Below are 14,750 nucleotides of genomic sequence, written 5' to 3'. Positions count from 1 at the left end.
CCAAGTATCTATTCAGTCTTCCTCTGAATCCTCATGGCTGGCATAGCCTGCGGCAGACAGCCAGCCGTAATTATGGAACACCTTGTTTCAAGTACCAATTTCCAGGACCAGGGTCTACTTCCCCTCCAAGGGCGGGAACCCTGTGGACTCCTCTTTTTGTAGCCCTTTGCCATCTATCTCAGAACTGCTTGATAAATATTGCTGATTGCACCTGAACCCTGTAGAAGGAAAAATAAGGTATGGCTATGATGCCAGTCCCTTCCTAAAAAGACATCTGATGCAAGGTCTCTGTGCTCATGCCAGGCACTCACTGCCTATGGGCTGATGAAAACACCCAACTAAAAACACACACGGATTAGAATTGGGAACAGCATAGAGCTTGACCCACAAGCACCAAATTGAGATCCTGTTATTTTAAAAAGAGAAAAAAAAAATTGGGCCAGGCACAGTGGCTCATGCCTGTAATCCCAGCCCTTAGGGAGGCCAAGACGGGTGGATCACAAGGTCAGGAGTTCGAAACCAGCCTTGCCAATGTGGTAAAACCCCGTCTCTACTAAACATACAAAAATTAGCCAGGCGTGGTGGCATAGGCCTGTAGTCCCATCTACTCAGTAGGCTGAGCCAGGTGAATCACTTGAAACCAGAAGGCAGAGCTTGTGGTGAGTCGAGATCGTGCCACTGCACTCCAGCCTGGGCGACAGAGAGAGACTCCATCTCAAAAAAATAAAAATAAAATATAAAATTACAGGCTGTATTTACTCAAGGAGAAAAGACTTACTTTCACAAGGCTGTCAAGTAATGCACATCTTTCAGTGGACGGTGAAAAGCAAACATGACTGCAGAAATCCCAGCGCATCGGGGACAGATGGAATGCTTGCATTTGGGATCTTCTTTTCATTTGCCATTATGCCCCACTAGCCAAAGGTCTCCATCAATGTGAGGAGAAATTAATTAGTGGCAGCATTGCAGTGGCAGGATCATTTAACTAATTGCTGATATGACAGGGAAAGAGAAGAATCTGGGGAAGATTATCACAAAACAGATAAAGTTTTAATGAATAGTGTCCTGCAATGTCACTTATCTTGGAACAAAGTAGGAAGAACCTCTTGCCCTGTAACTGATCCCAGGCACATTTACACTGTTAAAATACAATACCTGCTTCCTCCACATGGTCCCCACCTGGAAGGGGAACAGTGGAGAAAATTGCTAACGTGAGAGGGACACTGTGGAAGCCTCATAAGACACCATCTCTGGGTCGGGCACAGTGGCTCACGCCTGTAATCCCAGCACTTTGGAAGGCTGAGGAGTGTGGATCACGAGGTCAGGAGTTCGAGACCAGCCTGACCAATGTGGTGAAACCCTAACTCTGCTAAAAATACAAAAATTCACTGGGCATGGTGATACATGCCTGTAATCCCAGCTACTTGGGAGGCTGAGGCAAGAGAGTTGCTTAAACTGGGACCCAGGAGCCCGAGGTTGCAGTGAGCCAAGATAGCACCACTGCACTCTAGCCTGGGCTATAGAGTGAGACTTCGTCTCAAAAAAAAAAAACAAAAACAAACAAACAAAAAAAAGTCTCCACAGGCTGAGGGACACAGAGCCCCAGGCCCTTGTGGGGTGACAGTCTACGCAGCTTTGCTACTGCCTTTACATCGGCCTCAGGTTGTGCAAAATAAAGCATTTTTGACACAAAAACAGTCGGACATTTAAAGTCACTACCATCCCCCTTTGACTTCTTAGAAGCAAGTACGAGATTGAATCATACCATTTAGTGCTGTGATTTATGGAAATCATAAATCACATTGTGTTTTTTGTCCAGTCATGTCTGTCACAGTGCTAAGAGACCAGTGCAACTGGCATTGCAGGAAGAGATAAAAACAAGACTGCTTATAAAGATACTTTGGAGTAAATGGCTTGTTGGGAGTTGGTGGAAATGGTCCTAGCCACAACAAATCTTTCAACATGCCTCTCACTGGGATAGGGGTGGGAACTGACTGGTCTTCTTCCACTGTCACCCGATTCACTCTCCCCAACCAACACAAGCACCATCCATCACCTCCTCCAGTGATAGGGACACAGATAGCGCCACTTATAAAATCAACATCACTCTGTTTTTGCCCAGCATGAATTATTACTCTTTGAAGATAGGAGAGAAAGTGGTGAAAGGGAGGACTGATTTATATTGCAGTTGCCCTCCTGGCACTATATGGGTTTGGGAAGATCATGTGGAAGAAATTCCAAGTTCTCTAAATATGTTAACCAAGCAGCACATATTTTCAACTGTTTTATAGCCTCATGTGGGTTATTACTTGGCACCCCAGGCCTCTCCACCATATTTTGTTGCTTTTTTGGCTTATCTACATAACACCAACATCTACATTACCCTCTCTATCTACATCACACCGGTAACCTCCTGCTGGACCTCTGTAACCGCTGGCTTCATCCTAATGTCTCATAATTCAGGGAAGGTCTGCTTGCTGTATTTGTTTTTGTGAGCTGCCATAACAAAATGCCGCAGACCGGAGCCTTACACAGAATGTATTCTCTCACACTTCTGGAGGCTGGAAGTCCGAGGCCCAGGCGTTGGCAGGGTTGGTTTCTCCTGAGGCCTCTCTCCTGGCTTGCAGATGGCATCTTCCACTGTGTCCTCACATGGTCTTCCCTCTGTGAGTGTCTGTGTCCTCATCTCCTCTTTTTACAAGAACACAGTCATGGTGGATTAAGGCTCACCCATAGGACCTCATTTTAACTGAACTACCTCTTTTGAGACCAAACACAGTCACACTGAGAAACTGGACGTTAGTTAGGACTTTAACATATGAATTTGTCAAGGGACAAATTTCTTGGCACCTGCTTTTCCTATAGCATCACCAGGTCAACATTTACATACATGAATGTGTGTGTGTGCACGTGCACACACAAGTGTGTCATGTGTGTTCTTCTCTGACTTGCTCAAAATTTCCAATTCCAACTACCGTGTCAGGAGCCAAGAGTGAAGAACTCCATATGTCCTGGCTCAGAACAGCCTCTCTGGGGAAAACCCAGCGTCTTCCAGTAAGTGCCCAGCTTTGCAGGGTGGCTCGCCTCTCTCTAGGCCTCAGCTTCCCCTGTTTCTGTAGTGTGGAAGGAAGCACTGGCGTCCTCACAGCAGTGGTAGGAAGGCTTCTGGCCTTGCTCTCTCCTTGCTGTGTCCCCTGCCTGCACCTGGGCCTTGGCCTCTGTCCTCCTGCTGTTGCTGCTGAAGCACCAAGGCCAGTGTGACTCTGCGTCTCTTCTCTGGGTGGGGCACTACCCACTCATTGCTGCAGAGACCTTGGGCTTCCTGCCCCGCTGACTGCCTGGTCCACCTGAGCTCTCCCTGGATCCACAGGTGCCATGGTCAGGGTTCATCTTCCTATTCATCCCAACTCCAGCAGCCACCTTCTAGACTCATATGCAGGAAGACTCTGCCCTTCCACTGGCGAAGTCCCCGAGTGGCTCACCCAGCCCACACTGCAGCTACCGTCCACATCTCCTGCCAAAACACAGTGTGACAGCAGCGTGGGTCTCTTCACTAACACATCACATCCTCTTTTCTTCTCTGTGGAGCAGCCTCACCTCAGCCTAAGGCACCATCAGCGGTGTGTCAGGGCTCTCCTTTCACTCTCTGAATGTGGAGTGGGAGCCCCACCCCTCAGTTTCAACTTCCCGCAGCTTCTCTGAGATGTGCTACCCTCACCTCACACATCCCCGCCATCAGCAAGAGGCTAGAATGCTGAGGAAGAAACTAAGAACACACCGATTCCCTTTCTCTCTCTCTCCTCAATCCTCCCTCTCTCACCTAGAAGCGTTTTCCTTTTCTAGCGGGACAGAGAACTTCCTTATGTCAGATTCTCTGTTCTGCACATCATGTTATAAGATAATAACACCCAGTGCTCAGACCCCCAGGGTCTACTTTCACAGGCAGATGGAAACTTACTGGAATTTGGGAAATACTTTTCTTTCTTAGCAAAGCATGGACTGGAAGATTCTCCCACTTCACACATAACAATTCTAACACGAAACTCAAAGCTAAGCCAGGACTCTTCCTTCTGAGCAGTCTCCTCCTTCTCTCCCCCTGAATTGATGCATTCAGCTCTAGGACAACCTGATACAAAAATACACTATATGATTCCTGTTGCACTAGCAACTGTGAAACAAAGATTCCAGCACCTCCCCCAGAGTAGGTCGATTTGTAAAAGGGCATTCGATTTATCTGGTTAGCGCTATTTTCCTTAGACAGGCAACTGGGGAGGCAGTGGAGAAAACCATCAAATGCATTCATTAATAATTAATTGGTAGGAGACTTTCTCCGGTTCATAACCAGAAACCTTTCATATCCAAAGAGCGAATGAAGGCAACAACAATGACAACTGTTATCTTTCCCGGAACATGAAGGCCCCACCATCCTTCATGTTTACCTACATACCTCGTTTGGGATCTCATCACTAAGGGTTGTGAAAACCAGCAGAAGAAAGCCCTTAGAAAGCGTTCAGCACAAGAGGATCGAATTGGCTGCTTCCCTGACTCATTACATCAGCACGGAAAACGTGAATTCAAGGCAGCACAAATGGTGGCTCAGATGGAAACTAGAGTCGGACTGCTTGGCTGCCTGCCTCGACTCTTCCTCCTCCTTTGTAACTCCAACCAAGTTGCTAAATCTCCCTACGTCTGTTTCCCCGTCTATAAAATGGGAGTTATAAAAGGGCCTACTGCACGGTGGTGCTGGGAAACTAACAGGAGTTAATTCATATAAAGCGCTGGACCTGAGCTTGACACGTAGTAAGAAGACTCTTAGTAAATGTTAGCTGTTGTTATTACTATCAGGTTGTAGGAGAGTGGTTACTAGGAGTAATATTAATAGCTAAGATTTATGGAGTGCTTATAATGCTAGACAATGTTATAAGTTCCTTACATATGTAACCGTGGCAAAAAATTATTATTATAAAAATATTTTTAAAGCCTTTTTTTTCCATCCCCTCTTATGTCTGCTCACCTCCACTTCCACTAGTAAAATTCTGACTTGATTCCCTTGGCATGTTCCCACATCCTCAGCTCACAGGCCTTAATTCACAGATTGGGGAAAAATACTGTAAGCCTGAGAGGCAAGATTTATATTTGCAATGGAGAGAACCACTGGCAGAAACAAAGAAACAAAAATAGCTGCAAGAAACCACGGCAGGTGGGCATGAGAAGTCTGGTGTTGGGATGGAGAGTGTGCTGAGGGCAGTTTTTCAAGAACACTCTGTTAGAAGTGAAGGGTGGCCAAGTGGAAACCAAGACATTTTCTAAAGTTTAGTATTTCTTATGCATATGATGTTGAATTTTTCTTGAGAAACTACAGTAAACACTTGAATTGCTTTCGACTAAGCTTCCCTGTGAATTCGTTCTTTTCTCTGGAAGTGACTTTTAGCTGAGACAGGACCACATGGGGCCTGGCTTTAGCAATGGTGGTCAATATTGGGGAAAAATATTGTAAGCCTGAGAGGCAAGTCAGGGAGATTTAGCAACTTGGTTGGAGTTACAGAGGAAGAGGGGAATTGAGACAGTCCTCACCCCAGTCCTGGATGTTGGGAACTATTATTATCCCTCATTTGAAGAGAAAACTGAAGCTGAGGGCGGTAACTTGCCCACAGTCACACTAAGTACTGAGCTGGAATGTGAATCTTAGTCTAACTTGGGAACCTGAAGACTGACCATCACACTATCCTTTTTTGCCTACTTCTTAATAATCCATATAGGCCGGGCACGGTGGCCCACACCTGTAATCCCAGCACTTGGGAAGCCGAGGTAGGCGGATCATGAGGTCAGGAGTTTGAGACCAGGCTGATCAACATGGTGAAACCCTGTCTCTACTAAAAATACAAAATTTAGCCGGGCATGATGGCAGATGTCTGTCTCAGGAGGATGAAGCAGGAGAATCGCTTGAACCAAGGAGGCGGAGGTCACAGTGAGCCAAGATCGTAGCACTGCACTCCAGCTTGAGTGACACAGGGAGACTCTGTCTCAAAAAAATAATAAAATAAAATAAAATACATCTAAAAACATCCGTGCTTCCTAAATTACCCCTAGTAATTGTTGTCTAAGGAAACTAAGGCCAAGTTTCCTCCCAGGTCATAAAAATAAAAGTCAAGCTAAGTGCAAGTGGCATATACCTGTAATCCCAGCTGCAGAGGAGGCTGAAGCAGGAGGGATCTTGAGCCTAAGTGTTGGAGGCTGTGAGGCACTGTGATTGTACCTGTGAATAGCCACTGCACTCCAACCTGGGTAACATAGCAAGACCACCACTGCTAAAACCAGTAAACAAATAAAAAGAAAAATCAAAGTGTATACATTTGTTTGTTTTGTGTATATGACTTTAATTCAATTAAACATTTACATTGTTTAAAATTCAAAAGGCACAAATACTACATATCAAAGTCGCCCACCTAACCTTGTTCTCCAACTATCTGGTTCTCTTTCCCAAAGGCAAACAACGTCATCAGCTTCTATTGCATATTTTCAGATAAAAGCATTACAAGTAACTGCATTTTTGCTGTCTCCTTTTCCAAACGCTAGCATTACATACTCAATATTGTGCCCTTTGTTTTCATTTATCAGCATCTCGGAAATCATGCATGCATGTAAGAAGTGTCCTTATTTTTTGTATAGCTAAAAAAATTATTAAGATTCAGCAGCATTTATTTAACAAGTTCCCTAACTGTTGGACAATTAGAATATTTCTAATTTTGCCCTATTATAAATAATATGATGATAAATACCCTTTACATAATGTCATTTTGCATATGCTGGTATATCCGTAATTCAAATTCCTAGAAACAGAAGTGCTGGGTCAAAAGCCATGTGCATATGTATTTTAGAATAGATGCTCCCAAATTGCCCTACATAGATTATTTTTAACAAAATACACTCCCACCAGCAATGTATGAGGTTGTTCATTTTCTCACACCCTCTCTGACACAGTGGGTTATTAAACTTTTTGGTCTTTGCCTTTCTGATAGATGAAAATGAAAAACTCATTTCTTCTCTTGCCTCAGGATATGTGAGTTTAAACTATAACTTGCTGTCTACCGGCCTCTTCATTCATTCATTTAAATAGTACAAGGCATTTGCCACATACAAGTCTCAGTCCTAGGCACCCCTGTGCCATCTAAAGCAGAAACTTTCTCCAAAATCATACATGGCTTAAGATTCCTTTAGATGGCCGGGATTTGAGTAACTGATCTCTTCACTGTGGAAGAAGGGAATCGTTATTGGGGTTTTAGCAGAACAAATAATATTTCTGTCCCAATTCTCTCCCCAACCCCCACTCAGCTTGAAGTGGGACCAATTAAAAGACTCAGAATCAGACAGATGGAGATCAAAATATCTGCTTTATTTCTGATAAAGCCGATTGGAGTCTGAAGCTTAGAGCTGGAAACAGATGGGTTTTCTAACATCTGCCCCCACGACCAAAGGAAACCATGATTAAACCCACATACCAGCCACAGCAGGCCTAGTCCAGTGCTAGCTAGGGCCACTTACTGTAGGGCTGCAGAGGGGAGTCGGTTTCCTGAGGACAGCCTCACCCAACAGGAACCTGCAAGAGGAAATCCTTTGTCCACCCAACCAGAGCAGCCACCGGGGAGATGGAGACAAAAGGCCAGCAAAGTCCCTCCCTGATAGCTTTCCCTCCCCAAACAAGGAGGCTCTCACCCCTCTATGCAAATGTAAGAAGAGGGGAATAAGAATGTTCTACAGGGCCGGGCATGGTGGCTCACGCCTGTAATCCCAGCACTTTGGAAGGCCGAGGTGCTCAGATCAGTTAAGGTCAGGAGTTTGAGACAAGACTGGCCAACATGGTGAAACTCCATCTCTACCAAAAATACAAACAATTAGCCAGGCATGGTGGCAGGGGCCAGTAATCCCAGCTACTTGGGAGGCTGAGTCAGGAGAATTGCTTGAACCCAGGAGGCAGAGGTTGCAGTGAGCCAAGATTGTGCCGTTGCACTGCAGCCTGGGCAACAGAGTGAGACTCTGCCTCAAAAAAAAAAAAAAAAAGCAATGCTCTACTGAGGTCTAACTTTAAAGGATAAAGTTATAAAGAGAACGGAACCTTTCTGGAAGGGAAAAATCCGTTAATCTAAGAAGAATAAAGAATTTATTTATTCATAAGCTTCCATATCTGTACATATCTTTAGAAAATAGAAGTATCATAATTGATTGAACCATTCCCCAACTGTTGGACAAATACATTTTAAGAGTTATCATTCAAATAATTATATAAGGATCATCCTTAGTTTGTTCTAATATGTTGAATGATTTTCTAGGAAGGATCCTCAGAAGTGGAATTATTGAATTAAACAATAGGAATACATTTATTTGTTTATTCATTTATTATTTATTTATTTTGAGACAGAGTCTCACTCTGTCACCAGGTGCCAGGCTGAAGTGCAGTGGCGCAATCTCAGCTCACTGCAACCTCCGCCTCCCAGGTTCAAGCAATTCTCCTGCCTCAGCCTCCCAAGTAGCGGGGACTACAGGCACATGCCACCACACCCAGCTAATTTTTGTATTTTAGTAGAGATGGGGTTTTACTATGTTGGCCAGGATGGTCTTGATCTCTTGACCTTGTGATCCGCCCACCTCGGCCTCCCCAAGTGCTGAGATTACAGGCACGAGCCACTGCACCTGGCCTTATTCATGTATTCATATATTTTTCTAGATAGGATCTTAGTCTGTAGCCCAGTGCAGCAGTATGATCATGGCTCACTGCAGCCTTGACCTCCTGGGCTCAAGTGATCCTCCCACCTCAGCCTCCTGAGTAGCTGAGACTACAGGCGTGCACCACCATGTCTGGCTAGTATTTATGGTTTCCTTTTTTTGGAGATGACATCTTGCTATGTTGACCAGGCTGGTCTTGAATTCTTAAGCTCAAGCAGCTTCCCGGGCTCAAGTGATTCTCTCCTGCCTTGGCCTCCCAAGAAGAGGACAGGTTGGTCAGGCTGGTCTCGAACTCCTGACCTCAGGTGATCCACCCAGAGTGCTGGGATTACAGGTGTGAGCCACTGTGCCAGGCCTCAACAGGCATTTTGCAGATAGAATGAATGGTCCAGGTGCAGCGACTGACTAGGCATGGGGGGTTGAGTGAGAGGTAGGCAAGGGCAAATGGTGTTCTGTCTGAGGATAGGGCTAAAACCGAGACTGAGAACAAAAAGGCAGATTTGGAGGGAGAAGAAAATGAATTCCGTTTGGGGCATGTTACGATAGAGTTGCCTGGCAGATACCTAGTAGGATGCATCCACAGGTGCCTGGAAGTAAGAGTGTGAGTTCTGGAGGCAAGTCAGGGCACAGTTGGCTTAGTGGTTGTTGGGATAGGACTGTAGGAGCAGCCTTGGGGATACTGTGAACACACCTCTGCTGAGAAAGCAAGGAACCACTGCAGAGAAACGGAACAGTGCAGGAGAGCCAAACAGGTAGTGAGTATCTGGAACAAAGATGAGCTCGAGGCAGGAAGGTTCAATGGCAGCGGGTGAGAGGGTGTGGGAGCCAAGGAAGAGGAAGAAACCTTCAGCTACCCATGGATGGGATAAAATTCTTCCCACTCCTCAATGCCATGCTGCACCTTTAGAACGTTTAGGCAGTTTTCTCCCCCACACTTGCTTGTCCTATGACATTCAACTCCTCTGCAACTGACACTCACTCAGGAGAGAGCTCCAGCTTATGTCTCTGCAAGAAATTTCTCCCCCTTTGCCATACAAAGAGGAGCAAGGAAGCAGGATATGTGTTTGGGAACACACTTCCCCCCAGAACCTTGCAAAAAGCTCCACCGCATTTACCAGCGTCAGAGAGAAATCTAATCTTTTTGTCTATGTTTCTCATCCACTCTAGCAGCGACCCCTGCCTGGATCCTTCTTGCCCATGCCATCTGCTCCTGTCAACAACCTGGCCACCCTCTATGCTCACCTTTCTTTAGCCATCAGATGTTGGCACACACTAATCCACATGCCTGGAACATCCCCTCGTTCCTTTCCATAAAATTTCTATTGATTCCTTCAAATTCATGCTTATGTCTTACCCAGTCTCTGAAGTTTTCCTTCTTTATCCGAGTATGAACTCAACACATGGCTCGCATCCACCATCCTTTGACAATAGATGTGGTCTGCATTAACTCTTTTTTTTTTTAATAGAATTCATGTCATTTGTCATAATTATTCTGGGAAATAAGCAGATTTTTCTAGAAAGCCTGAAAGCATCAATATTTTATTTAATTCATTCAGGTGACCCGTATTTATGGAGTATTGACTTGTTATGTGCCATGACAGAGACTTTTAAAGAATGAAAGTCAATCAAGAGAAAGCATTCATTACAGAGGCCAGGAAACTAACTCGGGCCTCCCTTAGGGGATGCAGAACTTACATCTGAACAGCTCCCACTGCTTTCCTTGATACATCTGGCTAAAGTCGATTAGCCCCTCCCTTGCCTTCTATCCTCTACAGAAAGGAATGAACAAAGTCTAAATATTGTGTTGACTCGACAGGATCATTTTGGATATTCTGGTTTAAAAGAATCGCTTTTTTCTTTCTTTTTTTTAATGAGAAAAGCCATATGTTTCTTATAAAAAGTGGAGAAAAAAAATTCTAATCACCATGGCCATACCATTCAAAAAGCAACCACCACTAACATTTGTGTACCTCTTTCCAGGCTTTTACCCCACCATTTTTAGGGAGTTTTGCCTTAATAAAAATGTATTCTATTGAACGTAAAATTTTATAGCTTGCTCTTTTACAAGTTAATATGACAGTATAAACATTTCTTTAGTGAGCCCTTCTTTGTGGAATCATGTCTCTGTGCCAGGGTGACCTGGGACTTTTCCCTTCCCATCTGCCTCCCCATCCTCCTCACATATCCCTCTGATCAAGGGAGAAATCCTGGGTCCCCACTTTTTCTCACTTCTGCGGCCCTTCCCACCCCATGTAGGGAAACAGAGGAGCTTACGTCATCCTCTGCTGGGACCACAGAAGTTTGAAAGAGCAGAAAAGATCCTTAGCAAATGACTGAGGCTATACAATTTTCAAAGGGGTTATAAGTTCAAGGGAGCAGAGTGTGGCAACAGGAAGTTCTAGACACTGAAACAGGAAGAAATAAAAGGAAGAAGTCATGGAAAGTGAAAAGGAATATCCAGTGACGTGGGGGGCATTGTGTAACATCCTCTGACTAGTAGGATGTCCATCTTCCTCCCTGGTCACAGTCAGAAGGCGGCAAGAACCTCTTCCAGAGCACGCTGTACAAGGTGTAAAGGAGCACTTCTCTGAGGCTGTAACCCAAGGGAAGGCAACTATACTATGCCCCGTCTCAAAGGCCCGCGAGTTTCCACTTTCCATTTCCAGAGAATGCTTAGAGACAGATGCTGCGAGACAGAAAAGGGGCCTTTCGTGTGGGTTATATTTCTAATGCAGTGAGGCCTCCCAGGACTCCCAGTGACAGGGGAGGAAAGCACATCCTTGCTGCCTGTTCAGGGCATTGTCTCACTCTCATGCACCTAAGAAAGGTACAAGCTGCTTTTTTGGAAGTGTGAAGGGTGGCTAGGTGCAGTGGCTCACACCTGTAATCCCAGCACTTTGGGAGGCCGAGGCAGACAGATCACCTGAGGTCAGGAGTTCAAGATCAGCCTGACCAACATGGCAAAACTCCATCTCTACTGAAAATACAAAAATTAGCCAGGTGTGATGATGCATGCCTGTAATCCCAGCTACTTAGGAGGCTGAGAAGCAGAAGAATGGCTTGAATCCGGGAGGCGGAGGTTACAGTGAGCCGAGATTGCACCCCTACACTCCAGCCTGGACAACAGAGCAAGACTCCATCTCAAAACAAAAAAGGAAGGTGAATGGTACTTGCCCTGACACAAAATGGCAATGGTTGTAGAATACTACAAAGTGGCCACAGAATACTACACAATAAAACACCCGTTCTTCCTTAATCCCCAATGATGAATCCCTACATTGCCTGTGCATTGGAATCACCTGGGTAGCTTCCAAAACTACCAATGCCTGTGTCCTCCATCACCCTCCCAACCCCCAGCTCACCCCACCTCCCCAACTGACCCCACTCCCATGTCCAGGGATTACTATTTAATCCATTTTGTGAGTGGCCCGAGTTTAAACATTAATGAAAGCTGACCAGAGGATGCTAATATATATTAGACAAGCGTGGGAACCATTGTTTCAATATCAGGTCCTCAGAAATTACTTCTCCTTGAAGGCAGTCTATTGCCATTGCCTGGGCCAGCTCACCTCCACAATGCTAATCCGGTATGTTCTGGAAAAGCTTTCTATAATATAATCAAAATAAGATAAAATGAATTTGAAACAATGCAAGCAAAGTTCACGAACTATAGAATCCGAATTTTAAAACTAAAATGTGTCTGCTCCATGATCTCAGCCTTTTTTGGACAGTTGAGCTGACTGAAGGTGTGAACACCGGGTAAGTGAAGTTTTCTATTTTTACACCTGTGATGGATCATGTGTTTATATATATACATATGTTTCTAGGTATTTAGCCTAAAACTGATGCATTCAAACAAGAGCTTTTCCCTCTTCCTCTCTAACCTTCATCTAAATGGAGACTTTAAGCCACTTGTGAGCAGGCATCATATCTTGAATCTGTCACCGTGTGACATCTTAAAGAGAAACTTTACACCCAGTGAGTACCCAGTAAATGTACGGAACGTTCTTAACACTCTTGACCTGACTAATTGGACAAGGAGCAACCACAGCTCCTATGTGACAAGGCACTGCTTATGGACACAGAGCCTGGGGCCCTTCTCGAAGATAGCTAGTGAGATCTCTTCCCAATTAAACCGTTTCCCTGGGGAGGGCCCTGACTATTAGAGCCCTAAAAGCAATGAGTTCATCACTCAACTGTCTTTTAGATGAGAAAACAATTATTTTAATCATTCTAAGCAGGAAGCCGCCCGGAGCCAGAACACATCCTCTGAGCATCCTTAGGAGACCCGGACCATGGAGAGAGCTGGTACTCACGGCTTGTGGCTGATGCAATCTGAGGACATTCCCCAGAAGACATACTCCTCATTTCTCAGTTTGAGAAAGTAAATTAAAAGTTTAAGAAAACATCATCCTATTTTAACTTTAGCGGCACAAGACAGATCCAGTTTACAATACCTCAGCTCAGCAGGTGGCAAAGGCCAGAGGCCCTTAGCGCACCGTCCCTCCATCGGAGAAGATGTTTTGTTGGTACCACTGCCACAGAACATAAGGAAAACCAAAGCATTCTTGCCCTCTGCCTTGTCTTTTTTTTTTAAACTTTCTTTAAAAGCCTTTTTTCTCTTCTATCAGAGTCTTTCATAGAGGCTCTCAAGTGATATATTTAATGAACAGGACACAGAATTCAGCCTCAGTTGGATTTCACTTTGGTGTGCTACAAGGGACTCCCTCAAAACTCTTTATCAAGAAATAACTTAAAATGAACATTTAATGCATATGCATTCATTATGATATTAAATGAAATATATCATTGACACATTTGGAGAAATCGATAAGTTGACGGGAGAAAAAATTGTATGAAAAAAGGAACCAGGCCAAATCAGTGGCTCACGCCCGTAATCCCAACACTTTGGGAGGCCACGGCAGGCAGATCACCTGAGGTCGGGAGTTTGAGACCAGCCTGACCAACATGGAGAAACCCCGTCTCTATTAAAAATACATACTTAGCCAGGCATAGTGGTGTATGCCTGTAATCCCAGCTACTTAGGAGGCTGACGCAGGAGAATCACTTGAACCCAGGAGGTGGAGGTTGCGGTTGAGTTGAGATTGTGCCATCGCACTCCAGCCTGGGCAACAAGAGTGAAACTCCATCTCAAAAAAAAAAAGAACTGATAACAGGTTATTACAAGACTCCAGAGAATCGCAAGTGTGGTGGCATCATGACACAAATTGCACCTGTTGCCACCTTCTGTGCATAGATGGTTCTGAGAGTCTTTTTTGTAGAAAGAAACGGTCTGCTGGCCATTTTCCTTCCTGACCCCACTCCCCTAAGTCCTTTCTTACTGTGGCATGAGAGACCACTGTGTCCTCTGAATGTATTTGATGTCCAGGCACTGCCCTCTCTATGCCTCTCCCCAGCTCCTTGGATGTGTCTCCCCCGTCCTGCTCAGGCTGTAGCATTCTCCAGTGCTGGGCTCCTCAGGCTCTGCCCTTGGCCCTTTTCTCCCACACTCTCCCCAGGGACCTCATATACTTCCATCATGTCAACTGTTCTCTGTCAAGTGATGGTTTCCAGAGGTATTCCTCTCACCCAGGTCCACATCCCATTGCTTCCCAGACACAGACTAGCCATCACAGAGATTCCTCAGACTCAACACGTACAAAACAAAATGCACCATCCTGCCCCGTAAATCTCCCTTACATTCCATGTCTTGCAACTGTCATCTACCCTTTTAGCCAAGCTATAAACGAGTCCCTCCTCAAATCCTTCAGCTCACTCGCTACACTCAAGATGGCTATTCCCAAGTTCCAGGCAGAAAGAAAGAGAAAGGGGGAAGAGGCAATTAAGGTACCTGCAGCTGAGTAAGCCCCCTTTAAAAGTTTTCCAAGAGCCCAGTCCATCATTTAGGCCACATTAGCCCCCTTGCAAGGGTGTGTGGAAGTCTTAGGTTTTTGGCTGAGCCCTTTATTCCTCCCAATAACACATAAGGTCTATCCACAAAGAGAAAGGAGCCACCAAATGCCAGTCAA

At 45.0% G+C, this 14,750-nt stretch overlaps 1 protein-coding gene across 25 annotated transcripts in view; it reads right to left on the bottom strand.

Annotated features, from left to right (window-relative positions):
- Positions 1 to 14,750, bottom strand: part of LOC128931702 (uncharacterized) — a 664,375-nt gene that overhangs the window by 447,964 nt on the left and 201,661 nt on the right. Inside the window, exon 6 of one of the 25 annotated variants that reach the window (XR_013533740.1) lies at positions 1 to 14,750. This exon is cut by the window's left edge and continues 51,349 nt beyond it; it is cut by the window's right edge and continues 12,870 nt beyond it. The exons of the other annotated variants lie outside the window; for them this stretch is intronic. The gene's annotated coding sequence lies outside the window, so the exon portion shown is untranslated. 25 annotated transcript variants of the gene reach the window in all.

The sequence above is a fragment of the Callithrix jacchus genome, chromosome 4, assembly GCF_049354715.1.
Source record: "Callithrix jacchus isolate 240 chromosome 4, calJac240_pri, whole genome shotgun sequence".
NCBI lineage: Eukaryota > Metazoa > Chordata > Mammalia > Primates > Cebidae > Callithrix > Callithrix jacchus.
This window is presented reverse-complemented; position numbering and strand designations above follow the sequence as displayed.